The 9,073-nt window shown below is 40.3% G+C and overlaps 1 protein-coding gene across 1 annotated transcript in view; it reads left to right on the plus strand.

The window, feature by feature from the left end:
- The window catches only part of FOXP1 (forkhead box P1), a 307,907-nt gene that overhangs the window by 82,109 nt on the left and 216,725 nt on the right, over nucleotides 1-9,073 (plus strand). Inside the window, exon 3 of the mRNA XM_009996885.1 lies at nucleotides 5,193-5,258. The gene's annotated coding sequence lies outside the window, so the exon portion shown is untranslated. The remainder of the gene's footprint in view (nucleotides 1-5,192; nucleotides 5,259-9,073) is intronic.

The raw sequence follows: 9,073 nt of genomic DNA on the forward strand, positions 1-9,073 counted from the left end.
GTTGTTGGCGGGGCGCCGGCCCGTGGGCCCGCAGCGGCTGCTGCAGGGCCAGCGGCTCCTCCCGGGGCTTCAGTGGGGCGAGGTCAAGTTTCAGGAGGAGGGTTGTAACGCAGACATCAAATGGTTAAGGCTGGCGTTGAGGCACGGAGGGTTATTTTAAGAAACGGGGAAGATCTGGCGGGTATGAAGCAGGCGGCAGCGTTTGATCTGCTGGCTCTCGGCGTCAGGGAGATGGGCTCTCATCATCTCACCGGGCATGGACAGGTTGGGTGCTTTCTGGGAGCGCGTGATGGTCTTTCCGGCTGATGAATCCAGTGAGGGCCAGCTCTGTTATGCAAAGTAATTCGTGTGAGGCAAATAACCAACCCATCATTAAAAGATGCAGGACTTAGAATCGCAGTTCAGATTCTGCATGGGAAGGGAGCTGTTCTTAACTTGTCTCTAACTGCACCCACATTTCCTATAGCAGCTATTAAAAAGCGAGGGAGGAATGGGTTGTGATTAGTTTTGTACTATTGGCTCACACCCAGTGATTCTTTTCCAAGGTTACAGTGGACTTGAAAGGTAATACTATTTTGGAAGAGAAAATGTGCTGTGCATAGCTGTGTCCTCGTGCTGTTATTTATATTTATTTTATTTCCGTTTAGAATAAATAATAAGCACCAGCCAGAGATTCTGAACAGCCTGCTAATGACTGAAAGTGAAAATATGGTGTGATTTGTTCCCTCCTTCCACCAAGAAGTAGCAAAGTAGAAGCACTAATATCCCTGTGTTTTGGCCTGTACCAAATCCATTTCCCCCTCTTCAAAGCAAGGTGGAAGAAGTGTACTTAGAGTCTCTGGCAGTTTTACTGTTCACCTGCATTTCACTTTCTGAGGAGGTGATAATGACTCCTGGGGTAGAAAATCTCCTGTACTGTGCCTCCTGAGGCTGCACTATAGAAGGCAGCCACCTTGACAGTGTTCAGAAAAAAAATATTTCCCCTTCAGATTATTTAAAACAGTTACAGATAATTTAAAATATTTAGTATAATGTGTTTGTTTTTCAAGTTGCTAGATACCTCTTAAAAAATAAAAATAAAACAGGTGCAACGAAACTGTAGAGTTGACTACTGACCATCCTCAGAGCAATTCTGCTTGTGATTTTGTGTTTGTGGAAGTAATTGAAGGGAGTGCAGTGGGTGGAAAAATAACCTGTGTGCAGGATTGGGCCCACGAGCCTGCCTGTTACCAGATGTTGCTCTTCCCGATCACGATACATCCTGTATTTTCAGGATTGGCAAAATACCAAATGAGAAAAGGTTGGTTTTTTTTTTTTCCCTTAAATACGTACAGTTGACAAAATCATTAACTGCATCTATTCCTGCATAGGACGAGAAAAAATTATGAGAATAGTAGGACACATTTTGTATTTCAGCCCATGTGCTGCTGAATGTGACTCTGGGAGTTTTGAAAGGAAAGAAGCAGCTGTATTAGGTGGTTATGGTTCACTTTATTTAGAAGAAAGTACTGCACAGAAGAGCTTTTTTGATGATCAAGTTTTGATATTTTAAAGCTTTCAGGAAGCCTTGTAGTAAATATTTTAATGAGACACATTGAATATATTTCAGCTGGTCTTATATAAGAAAAAGTGAAGCAAAATCAAATTTCAGGGAAAACGTTTTGTTGTGCTATTTGGTGTGTGTTTCTCTCTTTTAATTAAAAAAAAAAAAAAAAAAAGTGCTTTCTAGGTAAGGAAGGGGAGATTCCCTTGCTACTTTAGGTTTCCAATAATGAATTGTAGGTTTCTCAAGGCTGGGACACTGGCAAAAAGATGTACATGTGTAATTCTAAGTAGGGGGGCAGCTCAACTGGTGTCCTACTTTCCTGTGTAAAATTACTCACAGCCCATTTGTGTGGGATGAAGGTCTTTGTTCATCTATTTTTGGCTATACCAAAGGCTCTTCTCATTTAGATATTAGTAAAAACGTTACTTTTTTAGGTAGACACTCAATCTGCAGTGCTCTCTATTTCTGAGTATTTGTTATATAATTGGTGAAGTTTGGCTTTGCAGTCATGTCTTGGTGTTAGGGCTCCATCCTGCAGCCCTCTCCTCTGTGACCTCCCTGCCCTGAAGGAGGAGACTGCTACATCAAGTAGACCTTGTGGGATCAAAAGAGTTGGAAGGTCTGACCAGACAGCAGGTATAGTGACAAAGCCTCTGATCTTTGTCTGGTCCCTTGGTACCAAGTAAATAGGTGGGCCCTGATCCAGAGCCACAGGGGGGCTTTCTGTGAAAGTCAACTGAAAAGGTTACAGCACTGGCTCGGGTTGTGAACTTTTTAGGATTATTACCACTTGTCTTTCCAAAATCCTGCCGAAAATAGCTGTTTTAAAAAGTATCTTCGTATTCACTGATTGCAAAATGCATTACAAGAGTTTTCTCATCTTGCTGAGAGGCAAACTGAGGCACTTGGTGAGTAAATCCAATTTTTTCAGGATTTACCTTAAAATGTGAGCATGGCACATGGTTTTGCATGGCCAGTTCCCCCTGTGGGGTGTCAGTTGAGCCAAGGGGATGGAGTTGTGGGTGCTGGGAGACCTTTCCTCTATTCATGAGACAGCAGGACCACTGCTGCTCGCTCAGTGGTTTTTTGTTTGTGGGTTGGTTTTCTATTTTAATCATCTCCTTGGGGGGAAAAATTGAGTGTAGTGGAGTGTCTTGCTTTGGTAGGATGGGATTTTTTCTTTGTTTGCTCCACATGCACACTTACAGTGTTGATGGTACTTTGTGTTTATCTTAAGGACAGCATGATGGAAGGAATGTGTGCTGCCTACATCCATTTGCTCACCCTTATAAACATTTTCAGGAGGAAAATCTGTATTTGTGTTTCTACATTTTGAGATACTCAACTTTTTTGGACTGTTAATGAGAATTTTTCACAGGTGGGAACAGCTGTCTCTGCTGCTCATTTTAACTTCTATGGTACATTATCCAAATTTTTGAAAGTCAGGTAGCATATAGTGAGGCTTAGATAACCAGAAATGAAAGCAGCCTGGTTTTCAATCCGGGAGTAATTTGTGACAGGAGCTGAAATCCTTCTCATCCCTCCACATGTGTTGCCCTCCTAGGACGCTGTTGGTCTTCCACCAGCTAATGTTGGGCCAGTGTTACTGGGTTTCCTTAGAGCCTGTTCAGTTCATGTGTGCCAAGTGTGTTTAGAAAACATTACCTGCCTTTTAAAGCAGTGCTGAAAGCTATATTGTATGCACATTTTATGCAAACGTGTAATTTTCAGCAGTTTCCTTAAAAAGTACATTGTAAGATGGTTCATTTGCTATCGACTCAGGGTAGAAGTGAAGTCTGCTTATACAATACTGCCAAAATAAGAATCTGACTGCCAAATACCCAGAAAATTTATAAAACAGATAAATATGAAAAGAAGTTTAGTGTCCAATCCAAGATAACCCCTGCAGCAAAGCAGGATAAAAGCCTTTATTGTTGCTAATCTAAGAGCACATCGTATGTCAAAGGTCACGTATTTTACATAAAAGATGTATTGTCTTACATACTCTCAGGAAGGTGAGACCTGACCTATTATGATGGAGTAGTGTTATGTCCTTTAGAGAGCAGAATCAGAATGTCTGATACATGTACCCCAGCAAAGCACATAGAGCTTTCTATACTCCAAACACATACAGGTTTTGGCCCCAGACCTTCCAGTGCTGCATGACAAGAACTGTGAAAAGCTTCTCACTCAGAACATGAAAAAAAAAAAAAAAAAAGAATAAAAATAAAATAAAATGCCAGTGAGCAACAGAGAAAACAAATATTTATTTCATCTCAAGGTTACTTTTTTTTTTTTTTTTTTCTGGCTAAAAATAATTGGGTTTCAATGGTAAAGAAGTAAAGCCTCATTCTCTTTGTGAAAACATTTTTCCTTTCAAAATAAATGGCAAACGAGTACATTTTCTTTTGAAAGAACCTAATGAAGATTCTGATTTTTTTTTTCCCAGAGGTTGGTATTTTGCTACCTCAGTAAAAAGCTTCACCTCCTGATGTAAATAGTGTAACTTACCATTTGATGAGTTTCACAAACACCCCCAAAACTCCACGTTGCTGTGTGAATTTTATGAAATGGAGATTCACGGAGCTCTGTCTTACACATCCACATGTCACTGACTTTCCATTTCGTGTGATGTCATCTGTGTCACTAAATTATTGCATATTTCATTGTCTTTCTTAGATATTATTCGTTACTCCTGCAGCAGAAGATGAATGTTTCAGTTAAATTATAATTTTATTGTATTAGGTCAATTGATGTGGAATTAATTCTGAATGCTGTTAGTGGTTTGAGTTAGTAACTTGATCTAAATTAATAAACAAATGTTTTTCTTTTCTCTTGTACCATATGTTGATCCCAATTACATGAACAGAAAGTGGCAGATTGTCATGTTTCTTAAAAGATTACATACTCTTTTGCATAAGAGAGAGTACACAAGATGCAGTAATATACAGGGTAAAAAAAAACCAAAAAACCCACACGTACTGTTTTCTCCATCCTACTTTATAAAAAGACACCATTTAATTTTTTAATACCCACTGCTTTACCACCTTGGCATACTGGGTGTGCTCTTGGTAATGCCTGACAAGATATCCCGAGACAGTCAACAACTTTTTGAATTAGGAAGATGCAGCTAGTTTTAAATCTCATCTAGGACTCTGTCTCTATGGAAAAAGATGAGAAAAAAAGGATCCAGAGGCTAAAATAGCAGTGGTTACAAATGGTCTTAAAATGCCTTAAGTAAGGAAAACCCATTCAGACAATAGTCAGATTTCTGAAACAAAGGACTGAACTCATCTATTATTCAAACTGAAAATAGATTGATAGACATCAAGATTCAGAAAGTTTATGCTAGAGAACAAAGATGTCTCATCTCCATGGGGTTTTTTTCTTCTTTTTTTTTTGTCTCCCAAAGACCAAGTTGTTCGTGCTGAAGAGCCTCACACTGGCTGGTACCGATAAGCAGCAGTCCTGTGACTTGATTGTTTTTATTAACTCTCTCTGAAAGTCATTCACCATTAAACACGATTAGATTCATTTGTTGCTTTATTTATGTTTGTACTTGCAAATGTGGTGCCAATGAAAATGCTTGGGGTGTTGTTGCTGACACTGACCCAGCAGTCACGTGTGTTACCTTCTTTCTCTGCAGGGTAAGAAGAGTGACCTTTTTGGGTGGCTGTAACTGAAGATTGCTTCACAGGAGCAACTGAAGAAGGTAAATACAAATACTGTTTTGCACACAGTTTCTGAAGCATGTCTGAAGGAAGGACCTGATCCTGCAAACTCAGAAGTGTGTCTTAGTTGCACGATTAAAGGCTTTTCTGGCAACATGGATAAAGATTTCAGTGTTGGGTTTGGAGCTAAGCTTATGAGAGTCACTTTTGAGCCTTAAACCCTCTTTTTCCCTTGGAAGCAAATGGTTTAGATGTCCTGTGACATTTTAGGAGCAAGGCCACACAGATGCATTTTTTGTCTTTCAGCCATGTTCTGAGAAGGCTGTTTGGTAACTGGGCAGAGCCTTCGTGTGAATAGGAAGATTCTGCTCCACCTGGTCTTGGTGGCCACATAGCCAAGTCCATGGCCCAGCATCCGCGGTGGCGCAGCCCTACAGCAGTGTCCCCTGACCAGGGCAAGTCCCTGGGGAATGGTCAAGTCAGCTTCTGTGCTGCTTCTCCCCAGGCATGAAACACTCCTGGATTTACAGCAGTGTGTCCAGCAGAGCACAATTTAGCTGTTAGTTTGATTGCTTATTATCACTGCAAAAATTAAAACACATGCTTTTTAGTCTTTTGGAATGCAGAGAAAAGAAATCTCTCTCTCTCTCTGCAAAATGGTTTTTATTTAAAGCTATGTGAAAGTCCCTTGCTTATAAATTAACTCCTTGCCTCTCTTCTGATCCAAAGTTTCAAGTTGGAAAGGAATATTAACATCACAAAAGTGGTGATTCACAAAATTAACTTGCAGAAGAGAAAGAGTAACGCAGAGCAGTGTTTGGTACTGAAGGGTGTCATCTGACTGAGGTTCATATGGCTGCTTTATAATCACCTTCTTTCAGAAATTAATAGTCGGTTAAGCACCATAGCAACAAGCACCACTGATGTAAGCGTTCAGCAGAGGCTGCTGCTCACTGTGATGTCAGTGCTCGTTAGTGCTGTTCTCTTGACCTTGTTTGAATATAAAATGGTGATTTCATTTTAAAACTTCGACTTTTTCGGAGTGACTAAATGCATTGGAGTGAATTAGAGCTATTTTTATTTTTCATTTTATTAAAATGTACTTCAAGGGGAAAAAGAAATTTCCCCGTTCTGTTCTGTCTTAAATTAAAATAGGTCCAAGGACGATGTGGGGTTTTTTCAGTTCTTTGTTGCTGAAAATATCTATTTAGTGAGATGAAATTAATGAAGTTCAGGTGAATGTTGCAATCTTTGGCCATGCCAATGGTCTAAGTCAGCTGCATGACACATACTTCTCTTCAGGGTTTTAGTATTACTGTGTTTTGGATTTTATGGTGGAGCCCATGGGGAATTAGGTGCATTTCACCTATTAAGGAAGCAGCAGATACAAGATTCAAGCAGATGGTTGTACCTTGTCCTACACTGGTGTTTCCCTTTTGGGTGTTTTGTGAAGAAGGGAAAAATTAATTTCCAAGTGCATCAGAATTTGTGGAGCCAAGGCTGATGCATGGCCATGGTGCTACATGACCCAGGAAATTGGGAATTTTGGTTGTGATCATGCAAAATGCTACCTTTAGACTAGCCTGAGGCTTGTAGGCCATCTCCAGAAGCAGACATAGTTTGCATTGCTATCATTAGGATACTGCAGATGCCAGCCTGGTATGCATCCTTCAGCAGTAAGCAGTTTGGGTGATTTGTAGAGTGTATTACTGGAAAAGTTCATTAGATCTTTCAGTCTGATCTCCTGACTATCACAGGTTATTGAGTTTCACCCCCTACCCCTGGGCAGAGCTGGTAAGTAGGATTCAGCCAAGCTTTGTCTCCTAGAAACTTATCCAGGGAAGGCCCTGAGAACTGAAGAACCATGCATGGGTCAGCTACAGTGTGTGCAAGTATGATGAATGTTCAAGGATGTGTTTTCAAACTGCGCAAAATTCACAACTTGATGAAAAATAAGTTGTTCTGTGTGTCCTTTACTGTTAGAACTTATTTATGTGAGAATGTTTGTCTCTGTCCTGCTTTCACTGCAGTGAGGGGTGCTGTTTTCAATGAAAACCTCTTTTCTGCAGTATTGGGCCATCATCTTGCAACATACTTCATAAAATAAGGCCATAATGAATGATATGTGGCCCAAGAAACTGGACGTCAAATTTCAACTGGGTGAGAATTGAAACTGCCAAGATAATAAACCATGAGAACAGGAGATAGTAATGGAAATAGTGATAGAGTCCTAATTAGAGCAGTGCCACTGAAACAGGGAAGGTTAAGGGTTTGGTTGATTGAGTTTGAGCTCAATTGCTTGATAGCTTAATTTCAGGTGAAATTCCATCTTCTGAGTTAGCGGTTAAGCTGCTTGATGCACTTCCAGAGCAGGACTCTGTGCTCCTTGAGGAGCAGCCCCGTGGCCCTGGGTGTCCCAGCACTGCGTGCGAGCCTGGCCCCGACCGTGTGCACTGGGATACAGGACAAGGCTGGGCAAATAGATTTTTATACAGCCTGTTTTGTTTGCTTGCTTTTGTGTGTGTGTGTGTGAGCTCTAAAGAGCTCCAAACGAAGGCACAAATAACAGAACAGATAGAGCAAGGGGCTTTGATGGTTAAACCTTCAGAAGTACGATGTTTACATTCTCCTTTATTTAGCACTGTTAGGCATAATGCCTAATTATATGCCAGTTTTCCCTCAAAGTAAGAATTTGAATTGAAATGTTTGATTTGGGCAGAAGGGAGGGGAGAAATATATTTTTACAGAACTATGGACAATAGTGTTAGTTTTCCAGGAGCAGTCGTTTCTTTAAATGTATGTAAAAGCATTTTCAATAATCAAATACCATTCAGTGAGTGTTGTAAATCAGGGATAGCTTGCATGCTGAAAAATCGGAAAGTACAAAACATGCTCCTAAACTTGTACATGATTGATAACAAAAAAAACATGCAGACTTTTAAGACAGCAAAGGCAGAATCCTTTAAAAAACCTTTAACAGGGGAAAAAATCAACACAAAGGACTTAGTAAAGTTGCACTTTGTTTAAAATTTCAGATCTTACTGCTTGTTGGAGTTAAATGCTGATTAAATATTGATAATGAAGCAGAGGCTGCCTGCTGTAACTCAGAACCAAAAGAGATGATCAACAGATAAATCTGTAGGTTTGAGCTTTAACTTTTTTATAGATATATGTTTTCTCCTCCCTTCCCTTCAAGCTGGGAGAAAGGTCAGATGGACTTTTTTTTTTTTTTCTTTTTCCTAAGCTCAATACAAAAATGGATTGTGGAATTTGTCTGTGGAAAATGAAGTGGTTCTGGGTTCCCCCCCACAAATAATTTTTTCTCAATAGTCCCACCACTTCTGCTTCTTCAGGAGACTTGTCTCTCAATCCAAGTTGGCATGTTGCTGTGCCATAGCAAGAGGAGCTCCACACAAAAGTCAAAACCCTGAAACAAACATTTTCAGAGAAGTTTCTGTTTACGAGGGGCTCAACAGTGTGTGCAGTTTCTCCCCAGCACTTTTCCTTGCTTATGACTTTGTAGAAGATAGGCTGGTGAGGTCCTTTCTCCTGCGTTCTGTGCTGGCTAGGTGGCAGTGATGCTTGCGTGTCAGGCAGTGGGAAGTTAGCAGAGCAATGTTTTCCTTAATGAGTTTGTACCTTGATTTTTCTTGCTTTTTGACCTAATGGTCCTAAAATATATTGCAGAGCAAAAATACCATTATTCCTAGAAGATGTGGTGTGCAGGTGCTTCCGAATATGGGTCTTGTGACTTGGGTATGTTCATAGGAAAGCATAGTGGAGCACACAACCTGGTTCTTGGAAATTTTCTCCAATGTTTTCTCTGTAACTTGCCCAAATTACCTAGGACTGTACT

The sequence above is a fragment of the Chaetura pelagica genome, unplaced genomic scaffold (genome assembly GCF_000747805.2).
Source record: "Chaetura pelagica isolate M959 unplaced genomic scaffold, ChaPel_1.0 scaffold24, whole genome shotgun sequence".
Classification (NCBI taxonomy): domain Eukaryota; kingdom Metazoa; phylum Chordata; class Aves; order Apodiformes; family Apodidae; genus Chaetura; species Chaetura pelagica.